Here is a 26,323-nt window from a genome sequence, read left to right as displayed (position 1 = left end):
CTTACGCCTGTTTACATATACCTCCTGTCCACCGCCCGCCCTGTTGTTACACAATGCCATTCACCTCAAGGCCACCATTTGCGGGGATATAGAAAAGCGCTTCGCCATACGGACGGCTTGCACCACCAGCAAAAACCCGCCAAGTCACGCCACCTGATGTGTGCTTTCCCCGGGCGGCAACACCAACAGCTAAGCTCCGCAGCAAAGAGTAAGGTTATTTTCTCATTTTAACCACCAAATGCCACAACAGCGACCAGCACACACAATGCGGCATAACTTCCTCCCGCCTTGCTTCCAGTGGTGAGTGAGTGTGTTGTGATGTTGGTAGAATATGGGAACTGCAGAAACGGTTTGAATGTTGCCACCCTGATGATGATGGGGTGAACCCGCAGCTCTACGATGCGCTCTATGCAGTGAAAGGAGAATTACACATTCGAGAACGTCTCGTGCTTCTTTAAGCGCCGGCGGAAGGCAAAAATGTCACGTAAGCGCGTGTGCACGGGTGCAAAAACTGCTAATCTCATCGGAAAGTGTGCATTCGCTTGCAAGCGTTGTCGCCCTTGCACTATCACTCACTCACTCACACACAGAGAGGAGGGATTGTAGCCGTGCAGTCAATTGCAGGTCGTTAGAGGTCGGCTGAGCATCTAATCCTGCACCCGTTTCTGATTTGCATGGGTGCGATTAAGCCTGGGTACGTTTACGCTGTCCGCTTTTAACCCCTTTACACGATTTACATATCAATGGATCTCCATCTTTCTCCCATCGGCCGTAGGGCATGGAACGACACACGGTGTCGCTGGTTTCCCAATCACAGGTTCGCAGCTCCAAAGGACACATCCAAAGGTTCCGCGAGCCCACTGTCACAACCGGGTAAAAACGGCAACTTTTCGGAAGCAATTAACTGTTCAACCCTTATCCGCGGCCTCTATCGCACGGCTTAATTCCCATCAGCCTGTCCGGTGAACGGTGTACTGTAACTTTGCAAAGCCTATATCAGAACTTTCGCATTCGGAGTTGAGCCGAGATCCTCGCCCCGCAAAAAAAAAACGAAAACGAACGGACAACCCTTATTCTAGTCAGTGGGAATGGAAGGCTAAGTGACAATTATACCTGCAACACAAACCGGCAAAACTGCATCGGAACTGCAACCAGGATCCTGCTGCTACTGCTGCTTCTGATGGATTAAGGCCCACACACTCACGCACACACACATGCACTCAAAGCTAAATGCAGTGTGCCGACTTCCTGTTTCGTGATGCGGTTACACGTGAGTTTTCCGAAATTACAGCTGACTTCCCAAGTCCTGGACGATATGCGATGGAAGGACCTGTTGGAGAGAAAAGAAGAAATGAGGTGAAAATTTGAATATGTACTCACACACATACACACACATACACACGTTCGAATACATAAACAGAAAACGAGACGATGGAGAGGAGTTACGGGAATCAGGTGGACATTAGTTAAACTGGACACACAAAGAGGTCTAGTGAGAGGCGACGGAAGCGGACAGAGAGTAAGCGGAAGAGGGAACGACTTAATTGTAGGGTATGGTTTATCAAGTGTTTCAACGAGCCGTGTAATTAACTGGTGACCGTAGTACGAGAAGGTAACATGACTCCATCATTGCCTGCTGTAAACTAGACATTAGTAGTTAGCTTCACTTCTAAGTTGCATGTAACACTGATAATTAGATGTGAAAGTTTTATGGTAAAGAACTGCCAGACCTTAGCCCATCAAAACTGTTCCTGGTTAGATCATGTGATGTACCTTCAGAATTCAGGTAGATTATCGAAGTATTTCTATTTTCTTTGCGTTATGACATAATTTTTGCACTAAACTGGCGTAAATCTTGTTGAACCAAGCCTTTTTTCAAAATGGTTCTTGAATGGGTCTTTAATGCAGTCAATCGATTGTATGCAATATGATCACAACAATCATACAGCAAGATTAAGGATTGCAAGATCTTCAATAGTGGTTAACGCGGAATCCTTAACTCAAGATCACTGTACTTACTGGTAAAAAATGCTGTTCAATCCTACGTATTTCGGAATGGTTTGCGATGTCACACTGTAGCTTTTATAATCACCAGCCGTTATTGGTGCGAAGCAAAAATTAGAGATAGTTAGTTCTAAGCCTTGTACCAGTATTTATAAACTTGAACAGGAGCCGAACATACTCTTCGTGCTTTCGTTTGAGGATTGTCTATAAAGTCAGACCGTAAACATCGGATCGAAATAATTTATATCGACTTAACTTCATCGTTTGATATTCGATCATACATTATAACAGCATTTGCCGAAAGCGGATGGCGTCTATTTGAATATTTATTCATATCATATGGTTGTCATGCGGATACAATAAGCTGAAGAGCTTGAGTATATGTTAGTTCTAAGCTGGAGCTCGCCATGATCGCTCATGAAATTACAAAATCAATAAAACTTTGCTTCAAATTAATTTTTAACTGAAAAAATCCGTCAAATTAAAACTCTGCAAAATCTGCTTCATTAAATCTGTAGAAAAATGTCTGAGAAATCAAAAACTAAGAAATATTCTAGGTGTATCCTGAATATCCCTAAATCGGTTTCCCTAAAAAACCTGAAACGCTAGAACTATTCATTTTTACCTCTTATCTGTTTAAAAAATATTTAGAATTTCCAATTTCCATAACATTTGATAAGGCATGTTGTAAATAAGTAGATTAATAAGACACTATGTACTCTTGAGTGTCTAAATAACTGGAAAATAACTGAAACTAGGTTTGCAACTTCTTTAAACTCATCATATAAATCCAAATGCAAACTATTCCATTCAATAACACTGCTTGTCACTGCATTATACACTGATAATTAGAAACTTCATTACCAATCCTCATTCCTCAGGGAATTGTGTGAAGAGCGAAAACAAAAGCTGCACAAAAATAGCATCAAAAAATCAAAATCTAAAACACAACACACAAAAAACCCACCCCGGCGGGGAAAAGAAAGTTTAACAAAATTATACTTTACGCTCATCCGCCATCCGGCCCGTCCTTATCATTATCGCACGTTTGTCGCAGAAGCAAATTAAAAGAAATCACAATCCGCAATGCAGACGACGACTGGTTTCCGCTCGCATGCTTGCATTCCTTGGTGGAGCTTCCCATTTTATCGAAGCTCCCCAGACCCGCGCTTCGACTCTAATCTCTAATTTGAATAGCTGAAGAATAGTCAACCCACCGGGGATGGCAAATGCAAACAGTCGCGAGTTTCTTGTGCATCCCATTGCCCGGATTAACGTCAGCAGCGGGCATAAAAGAACGCACACTGGCGGGATGAAGATGAGGAGAAGCAAATTCCAATTCAACTCTAACGTCTATCTATTCACTCCAGAAAACAGGCAGAGACTTTTTTGGTCCTGTTTTGCTTGGAACTAAGAAAAAAAAAACAGCTCACCAACAATTTTCCTCTTCCGATGTGTGTTCGTTTTGTTTGCCTCACTTTCAACAACCGAGCGCGCGACGAATGTTTTGAGACCGTTTGCGTGTGCATCGGGTGGGGTCGTCCAAGGGAAAGGTTTTTCCTAGGGGAAAGCCCACACCACACCACACCACTCTCACCCTTTTCCCTCGTTCCATAATTTGGTAATATTTATTTGGCCTCGTCATTCGACCGTGGCGAGTTTTCCACGGGTTTTTTTCACAGCTTGATGGCTCTTGCCGTGCACTTCTCACGGGGTAGCACCACCTCGGTCAGGACAGGACTCGTTTTATTTTCTTTCGCGCGCTCTCTCCCCAAAGCGTCAGTCACGCAGAACATTATAGTCGGTGTGGCGTGGACTTTGCCGCCGGACGATCACGGTTATTTCATTTTTGTCATAATGACGGTTTTTTTCTGCATTATTTTCACTCTCCCAGGAGTCCCAGAAGCATTTCCCCTCTTCGTGGTCCTCTCCGGACGTTCTTCTTCTTCTTCTTTTCGCGTACGGAGTTCTCCTTCTAATTTAAAGCATGATTTTCCAGTTCAGCTCCGCACGTTTGTTTCGGCCGCCCTAGTCGTAGTTTAGTTCGTTTCCACTGCGGCTGTTCTATGTTTGCTACATAATCACGTAATTCCTTCCGCTCCAGTCCCAGTAAACAACATTAGCGTAATGAGAATTGTTAGCACGGCGGCACGGCCAGCAGTGGCACGTTATACTATATATTGTGCCTTCTTCTTCCTTTTTTCTACCCATCAACCGTGCCTTATTTTGGAGGGCGCACAGTTTTCTGTTTTTCTTTTGTAGTGAAAATTTTGGAACCTCGCTCGCCCGAAATAATTGGCGGCGCGGTCTAAAGACAAATTAACTTCCCTTTTTACAATAACGGAACGGACGGTCCGTCGGTCGTTCGTTCGTTCGTACATTAAAGTGTACTACTGGTGGAAAAGATGGAAAGTTTAATTCAAAGCCTTCCAGCACAAGCCAGTTCAGATTCTATCGTGTGGAAGAAAACAGAAAATCAAGAACAAAACTAAGAGCATCAGAATTTCCAGAGAGAGCCACCCTTCTCGCCCTACTGCTACTAGAATACTCTTTTATTATCCGGTTTTTCCAGTTTTCCAAGTGGTAGTGTTGCACCACATAAACCACCATCATCCATGCTGGCGTACACACAGCGTGGAGTGGAATTTCTTTTCCCACACCAGGCTTCTTTCCTTTCCCAAAGCGACGGATCTTTAATTAATTGCTTCTCAATTAAATTTAATTTCACACCGGTACGCGACCGTGTCAACCGACCCGAGTTCTCACACCTTGCCCTCTAAAAAAAAAACAGGCAGAACTAGAACCGACCCAGACGACGACAACCGGACCTGCAGCGCCAAACGAGCGTCCGAGAAGTGAAATTATACGGTTATTGAGATCGAAAGTTCCGAACACCGAGCCGGGAAGGACCACCCTAGTGCAATGCAGCTAATGCGGGAAAGCTGTGACTGAAAATGGGACACCTTTCGGGACACGTTTCCATGCCAAAAAGAGGGCCACGAACATAATAATTCCGCCGTGCGGAATGCGCACTATGGCAGAAGCAGCACCCTCAGCATCCATTGAAGGAACTTTCCACTGCATTTGCAGGTGTCTGGAAAATGGGTTTGGGATTTTCGGCAAAAGGTGAGCCGAAGCTGCTTGTCGGCTCAACGATTACGGGTACGATGGTGCAGAAAATTGGCATCGACTTCTCTTCAAAGTGAAGCCAGCCACACCCCGCCCCACACACACACACACTTAGTCAAAGACTTCGCTCTAGATACAGTTGCCAAAAGAGCTGTCTGGTGCGAGATCATCTGCCTGATGGCTGGAGTGTGTGCGAGGCAAAGTGGAAATAAAGCCGCTCTGTATATCACTAAATCAACAATCATGTCCTGCCCGAACATTCGAAGCACTCTGCCTGTACGGACGGTGCACCAACTCGAACACCGCAAATGTTCAACTGCATAAGAATTGCTGGAAGGGGACTAGCTTAAAATGAAATCATGACCAAGTGGCATGGACACGCACACACAAACAAGGCAAAGAGAATGCTATCATCTAGTCGGTGGGCAACTCTTAACGATGCGGCGTGTACAGTTTCAAATCGAACTTGAAACAACCGAACTGAAGCTGCAGGCATGTCAATATGTCAAGAAGGATGGCATCCACGTTCCCGGGTACCACTCCCGCACTCATCCCGGCACGTACTCAATCGACAAATGATAGTCTCGGTGCATTCGGCCATCCTGCAATCCTGCACACCACACCACCACCAGCCGTGTGTTGGTGATTAATCATTTATTCAACGAAAGATCACTTCCGAAAATTATCCCTCGGTCGGCTATGAAGTTTCAGGGCGAGGAAATCGGAGAGCAGGCAAAGATCCCCGGGACAAGTGATTACTAATGGCCTGTGGTAGCATTTTGGTTGGTCACCTGGTGCCTCGCACTGTTATTCCTACAGCTCGGTTGTTTGTCATTCATTCTGACACATTCAGACACACCGGAGATCCGCGTTGGAGCGTCGAGCTGTGGGGCGTTTGAAGTGAGCGACTCGCTTGACAAACGCTTTCCACGCTACTCGTCACGATGAACAACGGGCGTCTTGTTTGAGTTTAATAGATCCCGTCGGATGCTACAATCATAATTCATTTCCTCACGCTGCGGTCACTTTTGCTGAAATTGGTTTGCAACTGATCATTCTAATTAGTGTCTTTTCGTAACTTCGCTAACTTTTTACTCTAACACACTACAAGCTGAAGGTTTTTTTTCTTCTCCTGCGGGACCAGTTTTCCCTTAATTTTCTTCAACGTCCAGCGCGTGTCAATTGCATGTGCCGGAACAGATGATAAATTTAAATAGGGCTTTTGGAGCACTTTTTTCCTCTTAGTATGCTGTTCCAAACACAACTTTACTAGTGAGAAAAACAAAGCACCGGACAAACTCTCCCGCACCAGCGCAGCAACCTGCCAACGGCGAGTGACAGAGTGCGCCATTCTGGACTGGCAGCTTCTTCTTCCGGACTGGCGGCACAACTGGCTCGGGTGCCCGCGACCAGCAGTTTCATTTTCACGTGTCAACGAACAAACTCATCAAGCGACAGAGCATTCGGGATTCTTTTTCGCTTTTTTTACTTTGTTCTGGTTGGTTTGAAAAACCACCGAACGACACTTTCCAACTCCACTGTAGCATGGGTAGAAAGTCCCGACACGGCAACGTTGTTGTTGTCGTTGTGGTCGGTTTTGTGTACTTTCGCGTTCCATTAATTTCGATTCAAATGAAAGACAAATTATGGAGCTTGCAGTTCTATGGCAGTGACACCACATCAGCCAAGCTGGTAGACCCTTGGCGTAGTTGAGCCGAAAAACCGCAGCAACGAGACAACGGTCCGTTCGTCCGGGTGGATACTGCTGTCACGCACCGTACAGAAGCGGAGCAGCATCGCCCAACAACTCGCCCCGAAAGCTCCGAACCGAGACCTAAACCTAGCGCACTGCTAGTGATAAATAGTGAATCACTTTCACCGTCTCGGGAGGGCAAACGTGGAAAAACTTCCGCCAAGACAAACAAGGCTCGGGTGTGGAGCCGGGTCGGGTCGGGAGAGTCTTACCAGTTTCTTACGAGACGAGTTTTTCCTGTGGATGCCTTGGTCCTTCTGAGCGTCCCCCAAGAGTGGTGGTGTTAGCTCAGAAATCGAGCTTCGACAACTCGGGCCCGTACTTCTCGCCCGTTCTGGTCATGCTGGTGTGCTTAAAAGACACACACACACACACACACCAGAAGAGTGCTCTTGCATGAGCACTTCATGTGACGATCCATTTACCCAACGAACGTCGAGAATTAGTGCGTTTGCTCCTGCCGCCGGGGATACACAGGACCAAAACTTTCTTTTTTCTTGCCATCAGTGCGTGCTCAAGATGATTCTAACTAGATTTCATATTTGCACCGAGCCTGGGGTCGGTCGGATCGAAACGGATCTCGGAGTGCCTTCTTCCTCTGCCGACAAATATCTGATTAGAAGGCACTACATAGTCTTGAGATGTACGTTCGGTGTGCGTGCGTGTGTTTGTCTTCCGATGGGAGGCTGCCATAATAGCGTAGAGCATAATTGTGTTTGCCCAAGTTGATTCGTAGATAAATGTGCACAAACACACACGCACCGTACCCACACCAACAGGTTTGCGATTAGACGTATCAGACGGTGAGCTGATATGGGAGCTCGGGATGGTTTGTCTTCATCAATGTTATATCACATCCATACGCGCACACACACACACACACACACACACAAACACACATACAAAAACACAACCGTATCCTGTCGTGGCTGATTAAATTAGATTCGAATAGTTGTAATCCCTCAACGAAGCTCAGTGGTAGTTAATTAAGCCAAATGATTTGCATACAGCTGGATGCTGTTCCGCCCATGCGTACGTGCTTTTTGCTGAAGATCCTTTTTGACTAAATTTGTATGATAAGTTTTGCAGTTTGAATTAGGTTTAGAGTTTTAGCACAGGTTATACAGTGCGATGCATTTGTTTAGCTGCATTTCGCTTTTTGTCTCAGTACATGAATTCTTATGGCGTGTGTATATGTTAATGACATGTTCTACCATGTTTAGAAAGCAGTTGTACCAGTTCTTGTGGTTGATGGTTGATAGTAGTTAATATAATAGCATAGTTCTTTTGGAAGCTTTGAGAACGTTGCATTCGTCTAGAGGCAGTGCATATTAATCGTTACTTTACTTGAAGCACCTTCTTCAAAAGTTTGTAGTAAATCTGCATTGAAATAAGTCTGCTCTGTGATTTCCAGTATTATTTTTTAAGTGATTTATAGTTTATTTAAGACATAGGAAGAGCAAAACGGTTGGACGATGACAAATCCAGTTTAGGTTGAGTGTGGTCAATCTAATCGCGAGATTGAACGCAATATCTTTCAGATAAGTTGTAAAAAATTATCTGAAAAAAATATCGCTTTGAGTATGGGGTGAAGCGTCGCCGCTGTCGACTCGGTCACCGGACCAATCCTCACTAAGAAAAAAATTGGAGGAAGAGCTTTACTCAAAAACTTTTTATTTTCTTTTACTTTTTCTTTTACTAAGAAAAAAAAATATTCCAGCTTTACTCAGCTTCCAATCTGCTGCAATGAACACAAACTCATAATGCGAGGTTCTAGAAGTGGTTTTGATTCCTTATTGGAAGGATTATCTCGACCATTCGACTGTTATTCAGTAGGATAATGCCTTCAAACATGTTTCATGCCAATCACCCCAACACGAACTATGGTCGAAGAAAATTTGGATCTAAAACGAGTTTGAAAACGTTAAGCAATTGTAGAAAAGTAAAAGCGATTTGCATTTCAATTCACTAAGAAATATATCAAATTACTGGTGCGAAACGATTGCAAAGCACCAATAAAAGGCTTTTATAGCGAAAACTGTATTTCAACTACAACCATCTCCACATTCAAAAACCACGTGTAGACTATACGCTTCCCTATAAAAGTGAAAAAAACCTCCACCGACTATTTTCATTTCCATAATGCTCGGACACGGTAGTTGGCCCATTTATCAAGCAGCAGGAAAAGGATACAAGGACTCAATCGTCCGTTAAAAAGTTCCACCCGTCGTCGATTACGCATGGATAAACTGTGTGTCCGGGGAAGAAATAAATCCATCCATCGATACTTGCACTGGCCCCGCACATCCCTTTTTACTAGACGCTATCTTCGCAACCTCTTTTATACGCAACGTCTTCGCGTCTGGCGCAAGATGCAAATTGTGGAAATTTATTCGTGTGGATAAATTATCCATGTTATGGGGTAAAAGGGCGTACGGCAATCAATGGTGCTGACATAGTTGCACACATTTCGCAGGACACGATCCACGATAAATGAGAATGCATCTTAGATTTCTACCAGTCGGCATATCAAAGCGAACAAAAAATGTGTCTCAATAAACCACGGAGACGGATACGTCGTTTTTACTCTATCACTTCAACCAGCTTCAAACCCACTTAAATATCAATCCATGTGAACTGAAGCATAACGGGTGAGCAAAAAATCACAACGAGGACAAACCCCTATCTTGATTTATACGTTTGCCTCCGGATCGAAAGTGCTTTGCATTTAATTAAAAACGTTCAATGCGGACATGGGACGAACGTAGCCATCACATCACCAGGATTCACAAAATTGGCACAAACGATACTTTGTTGGTGTGATGTGTTTGTAGAAGAAAAAATATTTTATACATTATTGTGTGTTCGTTTTTCGTTATCCGTCGCGCCCTTTGTTGTTGGGATGATCCTAATGCACAAACCATCCATACGAGAGTCCATCGTTCATACAACAAAATGTGCCCCGATCTATTTTTCCGATAATTTTCCTGCGCCTCTCTAGGATTGCAGCAGCCGATCGTGATTTGAATCCACAATCCGTCCCGAAACGCGACGCAGGAACCTCACACAATTCATTATCCTCGGTGCTCAAAATCAACATACACGTCGACGCACCAGACGGACGACACAATGCCGCGTTAGGCGCAAAATCTCGACTGATGTTTGATGACGGCCCGGCAGTACACACAAGGCTCTTCACTGTCGGAACGGCTCGGGGGGAGGGAAAACCCCGTCACGGTGGGAAGATCTCCCGGGAAATCGGGCGTGATTTGATGAGCAGTGGAAGGTACGTGATGAACGTGATATGAAAAATGGATATCACTAGCGATAAACTAGAGCTTGTGTGGAGGTAACAAAACCCTCGACCGGCACACCGTACATTGGCTGGCCGGTGGGGATTGAAACTAAGCATTATAATCTGTCTCTATGCTGCGTGGGGAAAAACAGTTGGCTCGGTTATGAAAAATCAAACCGAAAAACATACCTTTTTGCTAGTTTATTTTTTAAGTGGAAGAAAAACTTGTTATTGAAATATTCCATTTCATTCTAAAAAAATGTGATATTCAATTGATAGCTAGACAAAGAGCAGGTCCGCCCTTCAACAATTTCGCCTGAGCAAAAATTATTCCAATCTAACAAAGCCATTTTTTTCACAAAACAATTTTAATCCTTCAAATTCCTTTGAAGATCCCCTTTTCGAGAAGTCGAATGAACACCTCCGTACCATAGCCACCAAGTTAGATGGCAAGATGGTGAAAAAAAAGACACTTCCCACCAACGACAGAGATGCTGACGATGCCTGCCAGCACAAACCGGAGCCCTTTTTCTCATTACCCTAAAATCATGGAAAAATCGCTTCCCGGCAAGCAAGTGTAATGTAAACAACGAGCGCGGGCGACCAAATCGATTGAAGTTGGCAAAATGCGAATCCGATGAGAGAGTGACAGTTTGGGTCCGTGCCGGAAACTTTTACACTTCGCCCACCTCGCATACCAGCTCCAACGCGAATCTTGACGCAAAGTTCGTCCCGGCCTCCAACTGCTACCAGACAAATGGGCTAATTTTAACGATTGAAAACTGAAAACTCGGCGTCTCACAATCGGGCGGGAAAGAGTGAAATTACTTACTCCAAGCAATTTTTTTCTTGGCTTTCAAAAATTCCTTCCACGAATTCCTCCGCAGCTCGATTATTTGAAATGACGTTTTAAGACATTTTCACTTAAATTAGGCAAAAGGTTTCAGTTCCGTTCGCACACCCGCAGAAGAGTTGCTCATTTTGGCTCAGCATTATGCAAACAAGCAGCGTTTGCGATTTTTTCGAAATCGAGTCAGCTTTGTAGAGCTCCTGTTGTTTAGTTCCTGCTGGTCAACGGGGATTCGCTTTCGCGTTTTTGGATTAAGTAGCGTAGCTTTTATCTTACGGTATTAGCCACGGATAATGGTGCTGGTACGTTGGCACAGGGAAGGATTTAATAAGCCGACAGAGGAAAATGAATTATCCTTTTGTGATATCCACAGCAAGGAGTTACAAAAGGCTATAATGGCTACGAATTCCTCCACAAACCCTGAGTCTCACAGATGTCCTTCAACTGCCAGCCAGAGAAGCCGTTCTATTTTGCGTGGGTCGAATCAATACAGAATGGAAATTTGAAATGCAAACAAAAGCAATCCAGTTCAGCTCGGTAGTAGGTTTGGAATCGATTTAAACCTCAGGCCATAGTATTGCTGTCAGAGGCATTCGGGTGTTGAGAAATATCAATCTGTTAAGTGCAGCCATGCGAATGAGAAATGTGCTTTTCTGTGATATTTTAAATAATCATAATTGAAGACACCACAAAAAGATGTGATGACTTCTTTCTACGTCAGATATATTAAGATAAATTCGTGCAATGGAGTGATTTAGACATAAATCAATAGACTTCCAGTTCTTTGACTTTGTCTATTTTAATAAAAATATCGTCAAAGTCAATTATAAGTACTTATGGCCAAATTCTCCTTTAAATTAACCAAATCAACCAAACACCAATCCTCCGTGCATTTACCAAAAGGGTAGCAAAGGCAGTACATTAAAACACCGGTTCACACAATGATAATGCCACAATAATCAAGGCTGACCTTTATCATAAATCTTCATGCCCTAGTTCGCTCGAACCGAACCTCGGAAATACGGAGCCGGAAAAAAACCAGGTACAAGACCTACCGAACTACTTGCAACTGAAAGTAATGGGAGGAAATGGTCGCTGCCAGGAAGGTGAGGCAACTCTCGACGCTGCATGGGAGCATTTTTGCGCTCCCTGTATTAATCCTCCATTTGGGAAGATTTATTGAAATGTTCTGCAGCCCTTTTTGGGGTTATTTTAGCTAGCGGAGGCAAAAATGACCCGAGGCCATTTCAAGCAAGAAGAGAGATAACCGAATTGAGAAGCTACTAGCATGAATAGATGTAGTATTCCGCTGTGTGTTTTTAAAGTAACAAATATAAAGGGCGACAGTTAGTGCACAGAGAATCTAGAGGTGTACAAAATTAGATCAAAATGCATCATTTTTTCCCAGAAATCCTGCCGACAAATCCGCGAATTTCTTCAAAATAATTAACATGAAGCAGTTTCGGATGGCCGGCATCCTTCTTCTCAAGCTCCGATGAAAACTTCAATCAGCTGTCATGAAAAGCTGGTACGTGCAACCCGCCTTACGCAACGTTGTACGAATGTTTAGATACGGAGAGTGCTATTCGTAAGCATAAAATTTGCATTTTACAACTAACATCGCTCCATGATTCCTTCCCAGTAGCGCTTTCGGGGTGTTGCGGGTCTTGCATAAAAAGAAACGGGCTCTCGAAATTGTTCTTATCATAACCAGAACACGATGCTAACAGAAAGCCACGCGAAAGAAAAAACACCTACAACAGCGTTGAACATTTTCCCCATCAACACATCACTCGCTACAAGCTTGACAGTGAAATTGCCCTTTCGAGAAAAGGTAAATATGCCCGAACAGCGCGAGCTGGCACGATTGTACATAAGGGCTCCTACCTCCTTGCTAGCTGCCATTTTGTTCTACAGCCCTACAAATTAATGTCTTCCATCAATGAACATGCGAGCATGTCAAACAACAGCAACAACGATTACTCACTTGAGGGCTTCAAGTGTAAAAAATCCCAAGTATGTGTTGTGTTTGCTTCGTTGCTTATTTGCCAGCTTGGTTGAAGAATTTCCAGCAAAGAAACTCATCCACTAGAATCAGCGCCACTCATCTGCCTACATGCGATGTTGTTGAAGCTGTTTACAGATAGCGCAAAACGTTGTTAAAGTTTAATGTCGTCAGTTTCATCCACTTCCGTACGGAGGAGAGGATGGCTTTCCAGGAAACACCGACCGACCGCTTTTTTTGTGCGGGAAGGTGTTTATGGGATCAGTTCCGATAAGAGGGAAAAGCTCAAAGCAGCCACTTGCCCAGCACACCCTTACCCAAATCTATCCATGCGTCGGTTTCGCTAAGCATGACCATCAAGAAGCACCATGCTCTCCCGCCATCCGTTATATGACGAAACTCCACTTCACAACTTCCCTTTGGCTTTACCCTGAAGTTGTCGGCGAGGGTACGGTGTTCTGGGAAAACCAGTTACTCAATCTTTTAAATTCTACCTCCAAATGAAACTTAAGCCACCGGAAACTTCTTGTAGGTGAACGAGTAAAGTTGATGCTGGCTGGGGCATGCGGCAGATTCCACCGGCAGGACCACGACCGGCTACGCACGTTTGGCAGCTCATTTTACCGTCCCACCGTAGCCCGGGCGCTTATCATCTTTCCGATGCCACGGGGTGCGAATCGTGGCGATAAATTCATTAAACCGAGCTCCTTCTCCTACGCTCTCCGAAGGATGGTCGGATGCGTGAAGGAAAGGCGGTTACCAGAAAAAAGGTACTCGATGTTGTTCTAAGCGTGCTTCTGCTATGGCCCCGCGGCGTGGACTCGGAGGCCGCCAATGTTTGTGCTGTTGCTTCGCCGGTGAGAAAAGTGTTTTAAATTTACGATTTTCAATTTACGGCAACCTTTCGGGCGTAACCTAACCCTGCAAACGTCAATGGTGAGAGATAAGCCGATAGAACGAAAGCGGGTGGGATTTTACTCCTTAGAAGCTTTCCCCGAGCGAGATCATTGGTCTAGATCAGATTTTTTTTCTATTTACTTTAAGAGCGAGTTGGGTGATCAACTTTTGTAAAATATTAAATTTCTAGCTGGAACTAAGAGGGACGGCACATAGGCCACACTGCACCACACTGAATCTGCATCAATTAAATTTAATTTATGCACCTTTATGCTCACCAGAACACAAACGGTAACCGAACTCTTTCTATCTAGCTCTGCACCACATGTGCCCCACAGATACTCCCTATCGATTAAATCATTGGGCTACTATCGTCAAATCGGTAGCCTGCGGGACACCAACAACGCCCCCGAGGTGTGGCTGGGGGCCGTTTCTGCAGCCATTCGACGGCCATATTCAACAGCATCGATAACGTCCACACAGCATGTCGACAGCATAATGCGGTAAATATGTGACCGCAGCATCTCACCCCCATCCACATAAGTCATCCCACCCGATCGTCTCTTCCCACCAGTCACATACGCTGGAGAGACCATAGCACACGTTATTTGCTGTGGTTCTACCACACCGGGAACCAGGAGTGGTAGTGGCTATCTTCCAAATACCGTACCGGGCAACAAGCAAACACACGAAGCACACGCCCATCCCATTTTTTGACAGCGGCACTGAAATAAAAACTCCCGACCGAAGACTAAAACTCCGATGTCAACACACATGTTGACCGGCCACCAAAATCGAACGTGCACTCGGGCCAGAACAGACGGGACACGTCGACCACTGTCGGCCATCCACCCAGCTGCTGCGGTTCCCCCTGTGGGTAAGAAGGACATGGATTGAAGTTTAACCGCACGCAAACACGGTGCAGGAGAACAAAAAAAGGCCGGCCGGAATGGAACTGGCACGGAAGTGTGGCTGTTGTGCTCTGTGCGGTGTGGGTAAAAGTCGTCAGCTAATTTATTGCCAAAAATTTGACCACCGGTCACTTCGCCTTCGGTCGGTTCGAGCTTGTCCTTAGAGACGAAATGGGCAAGGAGCGAGTTTTGCAGGCTTCCCTTTGAAAGTCTGTTCCACTCCATATTGACATTTCTGATCCCGAGCCAATCGGTGCGGTATCTATCGTTCCATATTTATCGACAGGGCGATAGGTTTTGTACCATTCCACCCTTGATCGAACTCAACTCAGTTTCGTGAGGAAGCGTGTGTGTGTGTGTGTTGAATAGGTTGGTGTATAAGCTTTCTGAATTTTGAACTCGAAAAAGTTCACTCCAAAGGACAGCAAGGCTCTCCTTTCTAGTGGTGCGATGTGTGATGTGTTCTTCTGCTGGACCGCTCGTCTAACATTCCTTTTTGTGTGAGGTTAGAACAGCAGAAGGACAACCCGGTCAACGGAAAGCTTTTTGCTACTGTAAACATGCTTTTACCGAATTTCTACCTGCCGTAGGAGCTATTCATTCTGCTAAGGAACTCACTTCAGACATGTCAAATACACACACCACCAATGCTTTTCGAGGTGTATTAGGGAGGCACGAGTGGAACCGTAAGCGTAACAGGGCATCTTCGCACGGGTCACGGATCTGCTCATGGCGACGATTTATTTGAACTCGATCTTTATCATACAAGTAGATTGGATTCAGTGGCGAAAGTGTTCAGGATAGTGCATCGTTAAAGAGTAGAATGAAAGTGCTTAAAGCTTCTATTTTCGATGGAGATGCATATAACTAGTGATGGGTTCTCTGGTTTGCACCTACGGTTCCACTCTGGATCCGGTCGGTTTGACTCCAGTTCCAATTCCTAGGATATGTAATAGCCGAAACCGTTCGGAATAGTCACCTGAAACCGTTCGGAACCGTCGGAATCTTTGTGACGGTTCCGTGTATCGTAGTTAGAACCTACCTTCCGGAACTAGTTCCAACTCTTTTTTAATCGGAATCAGTTCCGCTTTTAAGCCATTTTTCCCTATCTCTATATGAAACCATTTTAAATCTCCTTTGTAACCAAGACTTTTGGAACTGGAAAAATGCTGCTCGTTCTCCGTCAACCGTTTCCAGCGGATTTCCCCTCTAGCAAGGAATAACATTTGCTCAGCAAACATTTCCCCTAACAAACATGTCCCGTAACGAACACTCAAACAAATCGTACCCAATGGGATGGAAAACGAAACATAATTCGGGGAACTTAACCCACTACACCCCACACAGCCACGGAGCACCGAGCAGAGAACTCTAAATTGTTTGTGACTACATCAAACAAAACGTGAGAAAGTATAAGTCAGCACGGATTTACACGATTGCCATCTTTTAGCAAACCAACTTAGGTACCTCTACGCCAGCGCATGGGAAACATTGCCTTCCGGAAAATAATTTAAATTGATCGTAATTTCCTCACGTATGGACGTGGCGGAGCAACACCAACCCAGCAAGACGGCACTCTACCACGGACAGCGAAGTGGCTTAAAACTTTTCCCATTCAACGTTCCGAAATCAGTTTTCCACCCTGCCATGCGAGACGTAGTAAAGTTGCAACCGCTGCTATTGCAGCGTTCCTTCACTAAATGGATCCGAGAAGATGGGTCTGGGATGCCCCCAGGAAGGGCCGTAAGTGGCCCGAGGACATGTTTGTCTTCCATTTGTGATAATTAAAGACACTTTACGGTGAGAGCAGATAACACACGTACTACTCTCACTCCCGGCTCCATACGGCCATTCCTGCCATTCTACGAACTGCTTGCATGTGTGTGTGTGTTTAGAGGGAGCATGTGTGGACTACATCAGTGGTCGTCCTGATTCTCGGAAGGTGGTTCATAGGTGGAAGCATCTCAGCACTACTCCATCTCCTGTCAATCGAGATGTGTGAGAAGTAAATTACCTTTCAACTTCAACCGTCTTGCAAAGATGTCGAAGACGACAGCAACTTAGGCTACCGTAAATAATAGAGCACGCTGGCCAAATACGTTCCGGGGAAGCTGATGCAGCAACTTCCACGTATCGTCCTTAATGGTCTGAAGGAAATAATTTGTTTTGATAACAACTGCTGACTTCTGGCGAATACCATCACCACCCTTTGCTAGTAGTCGCCAAGATGAATTGGTGTCCCTCGCACAGATATTCTTCCACCAGGAAGATTGCGTTTCGCAAAAGCAACTTGTTTTGAATTGTGTGTCCCCATTCCGTCCCCAGTTTACAATGTTGTACTTGCAAAGTTGTCATGGTTCCATTTTCTACTTAACTAACTCTACCTGCATCACACTACATCGACAGCAAGCAGCAATGTCCTAGGAGATGGAAAACTTTCGCTCGTGCACAAACACACTCGCACCTGTCCTCTCGGGCTAAGTGAAGTCAGGCTTCGAAAGTTAATCCACTTCACCACCGACAACAGCGATAACGATGACGGCTACGGATAGCTTCTTCTTAATCCAAGTGACACTTTCCCCGGCGATGATTCCTTAAGGATTTTCCCATTTACGCCAGCCACTGTTAAGCCTTGCCATCATCCTATTTCCATCCCTTTTTTTTGCGTTGCATACATCCGCCTGCCCGAAATAGAAGCCCAAAGAAAGCGTGCGAAAAAGCGTTGTGTTGGTTCGCTCCCCTGGGCACTGCTCTGATCGCTGAAGTTAAGCCTGTGCGAGAGGAAACAAAAAACCGTTTCCAACAACCCACTTCGAATGGAGATTGGGCAGGTGACAGAAATTGTACGAGCCGCTGCCGATGGACATCAAACGGCGAGGGGAAACACGTCAAATAGAGAAGAGGGAAATGGGAGAAAATTCCATTATTCTCCAATTTCATTGATGGCTTCCGGGTAAAAGCGGCCCCCGAAGACCCAACCTACGGCACGATTAAGGATTAAGGAATCCTTCTCTCTTCGTTGCGGCATCTTTTGAGTGAGATGTGAGCCAAACATTTAGCATTTTTCCTAGCGAAAGAGTAACCGGAATATCAAATCGACACCTTGCCCCAGAGAATAATGGAATTGCAAAAGTGAAGTAATGTGTTAAGTTTTTGAGAAAATGATTTTGGTTGATTGTGTTTGTTAAGGACGTTGGAACAGTCAAACAAAGATCCTACGAAAACTGCTCACAATTGATCAAAAGATATTTTAGAACGCTGATCACTAGGTATACGATCACTTGCTTTGGTAGCTTCAAATATCTTCCATTTAATTAACAAAAAAAAGCTCAAGAAACCCAACAAAAGTCCATGACAAAAATGGCGCTCAAAAGTCAGGAGCTTACGCTTGCCGAAACCGTCCAAGAACATAGCCTTCAGCCAATCCTAGCCTGCACACAGGCAAGGAAGTTTATCATAATAATTCATTTATTCATTGAATAGTAAATAAGCTTCATCAACCGACTCAGCTCTAACATTGCACCGCAAGTGACATGCAAAACGATAGCTCCGGGAAACAGGCGACCACCCCAATATTCTACACACAACACCATTCCCGTACCGAAAGACCTAATTTGAATCCCGCACTCCTTGGCCTCCGCGATCCGGGTTGGACTCACCTCGCCCATGATGATGGCAATCCGGCCCAGCACCATATCTTTATCCTTTATCCATGCATCAGTCGGAAGCAAAAACGTATGGGACGACACACGGCGTTATTTCATTCCCTCGGCCACTTACCCAACAAACCTCTCACAGGTCCTTTTTTGCGTATCACTCGTCGATGGTAAAATCATACCACATGCCCTAACGGAATTGGTTTCGAGAAATTGGGTTAGCCTCGGGCAGGGGCAGAGGCGTAACTCTTTTGCCAGTTCCGTACGACTTCTTTGCTGGCGAAGTTCAGTGTCGTGCTACTGACAGGAAAATGTTTACCCTTCCGTTAGCCGCACGATGGATACCTATGGGGGAAAAAGTACCGGGATGCGGTACCGGGCCACCGAATAACGAGCCGCTTTTCCACAACAACAGCACAAACTCGGATCCCTGAAAACCTGAGCAGCAGGACTTGGGAAAGTTTTTCAATAGAGAAAATAGTTCAACATATGTTTCGGAGGTTTTATCGGTCCCACACACACACACACAGAGACAGGCTCAGTGCCCGTTTATCCGACCACGAGGTGACAGCTCGTAAATGGACATGATGGTAACGGCAAAGTATTTCTGATCTTTGCATACTCTTTCTCTCTGTTCTCGCCTTTTCCAGGTTGGCCTTTTTGTGGAGCACACACCAAACGGTACGGAAGTTTGTGATCTTATGAAAGGCCACCTCATGTGGCCATCTGTCCCCTTGGGGAAGGAGGATGAAGTTTAATCTGCACGTTGTTATCATCAATGCCATTGTTTCTCTAGGGAGATCATTTTATTGAAAAATCAACACCGTTCTGAACTTTGGAATTTATAGTCCGTTCTCAAATTGTTACCTAAAAGAAAATGAAACACATCGCAAAGCGTTCAGTGACTTCATCTTTAAGTGTGACATCAGCTTCTTGTCACAAAGAATGTCTAGTACCAAACAATTAAATTCCTTTCTCGAGCAAGCTACAAAAAAACCTTTAATCAAACTCATCGATGCCAAGTTCAACTTTTCACTGGCATTCCGTTTGCGAGGAGTTTCTTGTGCTGCCGAAACAGACACCGAGCCAGCATCTTATCGCCTGCCCCGGCACCGTCGAGCGATGGAAACGGAAACGACTTCTAATTAGCTACGGGAAGTGGCTATTAAACGTCAACTTCATGGCGTGAGTTTGAGATGATCTTGAGATGACGACCACCGTAACTGCAAACGACGACGGCGCACAATGATAACGACGGTGGACCGTGGTCCAGCACATAAATCAAGCTCGTCTACGAGCTGCCCAAGTTCTCAAAATTCCTCGGCCGACCTGCACCGATCCGCACGCTTTGGCAGCTGATAAAAATCGTTCCCAAATCCACTCCAGCACGTCCACTACAGACGTAATGCCGAGCCGAGGAATTGACGTCGATTGAGAGGTTTTATGATGGAGTACGAATGGTTTGCGGAACAGTAGGAAAGGAACCGTTCGCCTACGGATCCGTTCTGCTGATAAGCGCCAAATGATGAACTTTGACCTATCTGGAGAGCCAATGGGTGATGGGACTCTGTCAAACTCTCACGACGCTGTTGCAATTGGCATAACATGTATGTGTCAGTGTTGTTTGTTGTGAAAGTCTACATCAAGGCTACATTGACACACAAAAAAGCTTCAAAAAATTGTAAATAAATTCAATTCTATTTTCAATTTCCCTACAAACAGAACAATGCATAGAAAGCGTGCGTGAAATATTGACCATTCTTCAGCCCACACTTCCTTTTAAGCTTTGTCTAGCTAATCAAATATTCCGAAACAGGAGCATTCGAAGCAACAAAAGTGTGCTTCGGGAAAATGTTGGTACTAGATTCAATTTTATTTACAGCACACACAGAAACCAGCACACAATAAATCACCCATCGGAGGATGAATTTCGAACTGTGTCAAATTCACCAACCAGTGCCGGTGGGAGCAAGAGAAAGAATCAGCCGACTGTGGCTGTGTTCTGGCGCTGGATGCGAAAACGAGCAGCTCCCAACGCTTGGTGCGATAATTTAATAACCAATCGTATAGAACTGTCAAAGAATTCGGTAGCTAAAGCATAAAAATACGGTGGCAGGCAGTGTTCAACAAATACATCAGAAAATGGGGAAAAACAGAGAGCTCGAAAACGTGTTCCAGGCTGTGCGGCCGCCAGTTGACATTGCGACAAACAACGCACCAGCAGCTGGAGACGCATTCTCGAGAGTAAACGAAAAATAAAGTTCCCACCCGGTCGCTGCTCCCGCTTTCCCCGGACCCAATCAGGTAAGTGGAGCTTTCTGCAGAGAAAAACGCTAAAACCCAACCCCATTGGCACACACACACACACATGCACGCAGGAACGGTACGCGCAATAGAGCAAATGCACACAAAGCTATATCCACAATCGACGCCACCATTTGTTGTCGAAAAACGAAAACCGAATCCTCCAATTAGAGAGGATCGGGAAGGATCGAACCGCGTGGTGCAATGGTTTTGCAACTGCAGCACCAGCGTATGACAAGTGCAACCGACAAGGGTTTCCTCGTCCCCTCGCGTGCGCCAACCACCCAACCAAACCCGGCCACCGATCGAGTGCAAATTCAAGCACAGCTCTCTTGAGGCAAATTCCGAATTGGTTCTTCTTTTTCGCCATGCCGCAATCGAGACGTATGGACGGTAGGAAAGGCTAGAGGTTCACTGCAAAACCCCGGGAAGAGAAAACGGAAATGCACTCCAGTGCAGTGCAGTGCAGTGTGCCGCCACCCGCTTTGAGCATGGTGCACATGTTTTACATTTCTGCAGTTGCACTTTTCAATTCAAACGATGGAGCGGTTCTTGTGGAGTGGAACACTGGAGGACACTGGCTGCCGGTCAGGACATGACGGTGGCCCCGGTGTGGCTCACTACCACACGCGCAAACAAAGCACTTGAATTGAAATGCGTTTTTCAAAAGGAAAGCACCCTGCAACGGAACCGATTTTCCCTTATTGTGGGGAGTGCCCATTGTCGTTGGGGCCAGCGGTAGAAGAATCAGATAGGGGTGCCAACCACACGTAGGCTTTTTAAAAGGGAGAGAGAAAGAGAATGAGAGAGTGCGAAACGGGCGTTCAAAAAAGTGCAAACGCGCCTTTTTCCAACTCAGCGTTGCCCAGTTTTTCATGCTTCGAACTCCCACGTATGGCATACGAAAGGAAAGGAACCTTAAACCTAGAACGCTCAACTTTCGTTCTTTGGAACACAAATTGTTCTAACTATTTGTTACCCTTGTCGTTTATTTCACGGGGAGCTGGGGGTGGGGGGGGAGGAGTAGATTGAAGTGGGAAGCATTTAAAAAAACCGCTCTTAACGTATGCACAAAAAAGACTGCCCGGGGAGGGTAAGGTTTTATTTGCATGCATGTGAAATAAAATTTATTGCAAAACAGCAGACAGAAAATCGTGTGGACCGCACAACTAGCGGATGAAGTGCGGGGAGAGAGCGAAAGTAGATATAGCTAAAATGTGGCAATAGTTTTGCTTTTTGGTTTCAGGGATTTTTGGACTGCACAAATCTAAACATACTGGGCAGGTGTATTGAACAGTAAGAAAGTCACAATAGTGGGTCCGGTATAAAACGATGCAACACTTCAAATGCTAGCTTAGACACATTATATCATATAAGAATAGGGCACATAAGATAGTTTGTAGTGTGTCCTGGATTCGCAAATGATGACTTATCGATGGAAATGACTTACCCAGCCCAACCATGATCCTAACATTTCAAATCCAAAACGTTTAGAAAGATCAAATCTAAACATGTAGATGTTAATAGTGACCAATATAATTATAGCACCGTGCATTAATATCCTTTTAGAGCAACATCGCTCATCAACTTCAAATGTATATTAATTCTGCAAGTGTTACCATTTTAACTAGAGATTTCAGAAGAAAGTCAGGTGTTGGACAGTCAAAGTGAATTTGCAAGCGTTAAAAATAATTTTTCGTTAATTTCAACCACGAACTAGCTCAGCTTTTCGATAGTACTGATACCCTGGAGATAATCAAAATCAGAAGTATACGGTGATTAGGGCCCATATTGAGGTAGTTAGAATTATGGCCCATTAAAAAGGTTCACAAGGGCGGCCTGGGCATCAAATCTCATCCAGACCCCCTCCTCGTCCACAAGAGGATTATCCAGCTAGTGGTAAAATCAAGTCACGGGAAGCAAAAAAGGTGTACAGAGAACTTGTGAGGTTATAGGGCCATGAAAGATGAAGAAGATCTCGATATAGTATACAGGAGATCTCGATATGCTACAGAGCCCTGGTGCAATCAGATGATCTCGATATTCTTGAGAGCTGACTGACTATATAATGACTGAATAACTATATTTAAAATCGATGAGGCCGCAGGATAGTCCATCTCTTTGGTTCAGGTGTTCAGACGGTAATCAAATCCAAAAGGATACGATGGTTTGAGGATGAGCCCATAATGAGGGAGCCGCATTGATGCCTCACTGCGAGGAGCACTGCGAGGAGCACTGCGAGATCGTTGTTTGGATCCAGTGAAATCATGTTTCGTAAATCGGATGCAGCCAAAATTTATGTAACGTATTGTCGACCTGACGCTATCACTACGACATGTTCAATCGCAAGCAGGCCAGAAAGAAGAATAAATTGAAGCATAAAATATGTTTACGATCAAACGAAGCTACGCAGAGCACAAATCAACTCCATCATAAATATAAGAAAAGCGATTAATAATTTAAGCTTGTAGCTTCAATGCTTCAGGAAGAATTCAATGGGAATAGATTGAAAAAATTATCCCAGAGTTGCTCTGAACTAGACCAAAAAACAGTTGATTCATGTAAAATCATTTTATAATCAAGAGAAGAACCGATTTCTAAATTAACAATCTTCAAACGGAGAAGAACCGCAAAGCAAACAATTCACTATCCGCTTAAAACCATTATAAATTGCACGTTACTGCCGGTAACTAATCGCACAACTGAGCTGTGTAATAAGCTATAGTTAGTAAAACCGATACATCCATACAACAAATAAACGTTACTTTACTTTCATGAGCAGTGTACATAACAGCACAAAACAAACACCCGTACATTGTCATTTGCAATAAATAAACAATTACTAACTATCCTCAATCGAAATCCGGGGGAGTTGGTGGAAGCTTAACCCACCACAATAGGCTCACCAGAACACAAAAAAACCCGATAAAGTACACCGGAAGGGCGAACACCGTGGATTCGGCTAATTTGATGCAATCTTCTTGGAAATTTGCTCGACAATCGTATGAAATAAAATAAAATAAATACGATCAGGAAGCGGCACACCATTCGGATTTCCCACCCGGCTCTGGCCAGCTTCCACCACCAGCGTACTCGCGCCCACCACTGCAGAAGAGATGATGGTATCGTACGCCAGGACGGCCGGTCGGCTTGTGATGCTGTCACAGATTTCGATCTCGATGTAGTTGAATTGAATCAATAAAGCGAACAGAATCGTGGCTTCACATCACAGTGCGACGGTTGAAATGGACTTAGCAACCAAACAAAGCAGAAAAGGCGTGGAAAGCATCTGAAAAACTGCTTCGCCAAACACAAAACAAAAAACCCGGCCCGGACCCGGCGACTCAGTGAGCCCGACCCCGGGTGGTGCTCTGAACCTGTCCCGTTCATATCCTTCCACCGTTGGGACGAATAGAGACTCCTACGCCGATCCGATTTTCTTCCCATTTTTTTCCAGTAGACCCGAGAGCCATCAACAGTCCGGGGGGATGGGCGACCGGGACCGACAACGGCCGAAAGAAAAATTGTTGCTGTCTATTGAAATGTAACGATTCGATTCCGGTTATGGGATACTGTTATTGTTCAACCGAAACCCGGAGCGCGTTATGAATGGAATCCTCACGGTGGGGATGAAAGGAAATTCCATGTGGGGGATAGGGAGGGTGGAATATGGAACAATCATCTGCCACCGCCTCCTACAACACTATCTGGCCCATCCATCTAATACATTCTTGCGTGGCGCTGCGGGAGAAAAAGGATAACGCCGGATGATTGTGGGAAAATTGTGGGCTTTCTGCAAAAGGAAACGGAGCAACAACAAAAAATCCCTCCACAGACACACACACACGCGCTCACAATCGGGTGGGCTTTCGGCCGATGTGTTTGCTTCCTTCCGGGCGTTCCAATATCCAGGGCCCAGCACCACCACCACCACCCGGAAGCCTCTCATCATCACGCCCCAGAAATAATCCCCAGCTCTTTTTCGCTTCCTCTTTCCCACTGATTGTGGGTGATTCCTTTCCTCCTGTCTGTCTGGCTCTGGCGCATGAGGTGGCAGGCACCACCGGAATGGAACCGGTAAAACATTCGTTCGCTTTTCCACCATTACCATTATGCAGTAGCAGAGAGAGAGAGAGAGAGAGAGAGAGAGGGGGGAGCCTGAAGTGAAAAACCCTTTACCAAAAAATGGAAAAACAGAGAAGAAAACCCACCCAGCATAACGCTTTCCGCATGGAGAAATGTGGAAAATATGGTACTGGGCCAAAGCTAGGCCCGGCCTTTCTAAGGTTGCTAAGTCTTTCGCTCACCCATTCTCTCTCTTTCTCGCTCCCTCCGTACAATGGTCAAAGAAAAAAGGCATCAGAGCAGGCTAGGAGAGTGAAGCAAAGGAAAAACGTGGCGAAAAAACAACAAACACAGCAACATCTAATGCTCGATTGACTGGCAGGCTGGCTGACTGGCTAGGATGGCTTCAATAAGGATCGAATTTTTAGCCTCCCCCGATACACTCTTCCGGGGCAAAATACCCATTTCCGGGCGCCATTTTCACCCACTACATCCGGAAGCGAGTTTCCATCGGCAACGGAAGCTTTGAAGCACACCGGTTGGGCCCTGCGTAATATTCCGTAGCGGGTGCACAAAAAAAAAGGCTCGTGCCTCTGTCCGGGGGTATGAGATTTCCAATCAGTGCGGTTCGAACGATGTGTTTTTACGGCAAACTTTTACCAGCGATCGGAATTTTCGGCTGGTGTGGGTGATTTTTTGCACATTCTTTTTATGGGCCTTGAGCGATTGACGGCAGTTTCATACCTATGAGATTCGGATCTTCCACATGGGCCTACGAATTTTAGGACGCATTTTACTGGACTGGCTTCAGCGCGAGGCTTCTAGACGGCGAGCATTCTCGCTTGCAGAAACTAAAGTCAACAATAGCTTGTGGCACTAAAAAATCTGCAACACGCATCCGGAGAATAGTATCCGGGAAAAGAAGAGTATTCAAACGAAATGGAGCAGAGAAAGGAACCGACGAACAATTCCTTTTGTAACACAACGTGTTACTGTTCACCCCCTTTGCTCCATGGCCAGTTTGGCCGGGATGAAATAATAAAATCAGAACCAAGTGGCTTTTATGCGTTTTATGGCGCATTATCGAGGGCGCACGCTGCTAGGGCGAAAGTGTATCGGCACGAACAAGACTGTCGCGGGTGGCAGAAAGATAGTAGAACACTCAAACTTTCACGTTGGGTTGAACGAAAAAAAAAGGAACATCCTTCGGAAGTAAAAATCCAACGATGAGCCGAAATGTGCCATCAAACGTCGATGGTGAGGTAGCAAGCAGGCTGGGTCGATGGATGTAAGTTTCGTGGCAAAGCGTTTTTCTATGATCCATTACGGTGCTAAGGAAGCACTCCGGGAAGGCGCAATGGGGTAAGAAGCACGGTTTTGATTTACGGCCAGTTGTGAGGTGAAAAATGAGCCCCACAGCCAGCTGCAGCTGCCTGTCAGCGAACAGTTTCGAA

The 26,323-nt window shown here is 45.2% G+C and overlaps 1 long non-coding RNA gene across 1 annotated transcript in view; it reads right to left on the bottom strand.

Annotated features, from left to right (window-relative positions):
* Window positions 1-600: 600 nt before the first annotated feature.
* The window catches only part of LOC118508019, a 41,761-nt gene continuing 16,038 nt past the window's right edge, over window positions 601-26,323 (bottom strand). The window contains exon 3 of the long non-coding RNA XR_004905729.1: window positions 601-1,330. This is a non-coding gene — a long non-coding RNA (uncharacterized LOC118508019). The remainder of the gene's footprint in view (window positions 1,331-26,323) is intronic.

Source organism: Anopheles stephensi, chromosome 2 (assembly GCF_013141755.1).
Source record: "Anopheles stephensi strain Indian chromosome 2, UCI_ANSTEP_V1.0, whole genome shotgun sequence".
In the NCBI taxonomy this organism is placed as follows: Eukaryota; Metazoa; Arthropoda; class Insecta; order Diptera; family Culicidae; genus Anopheles; species Anopheles stephensi.
This window is presented reverse-complemented; position numbering and strand designations above follow the sequence as displayed.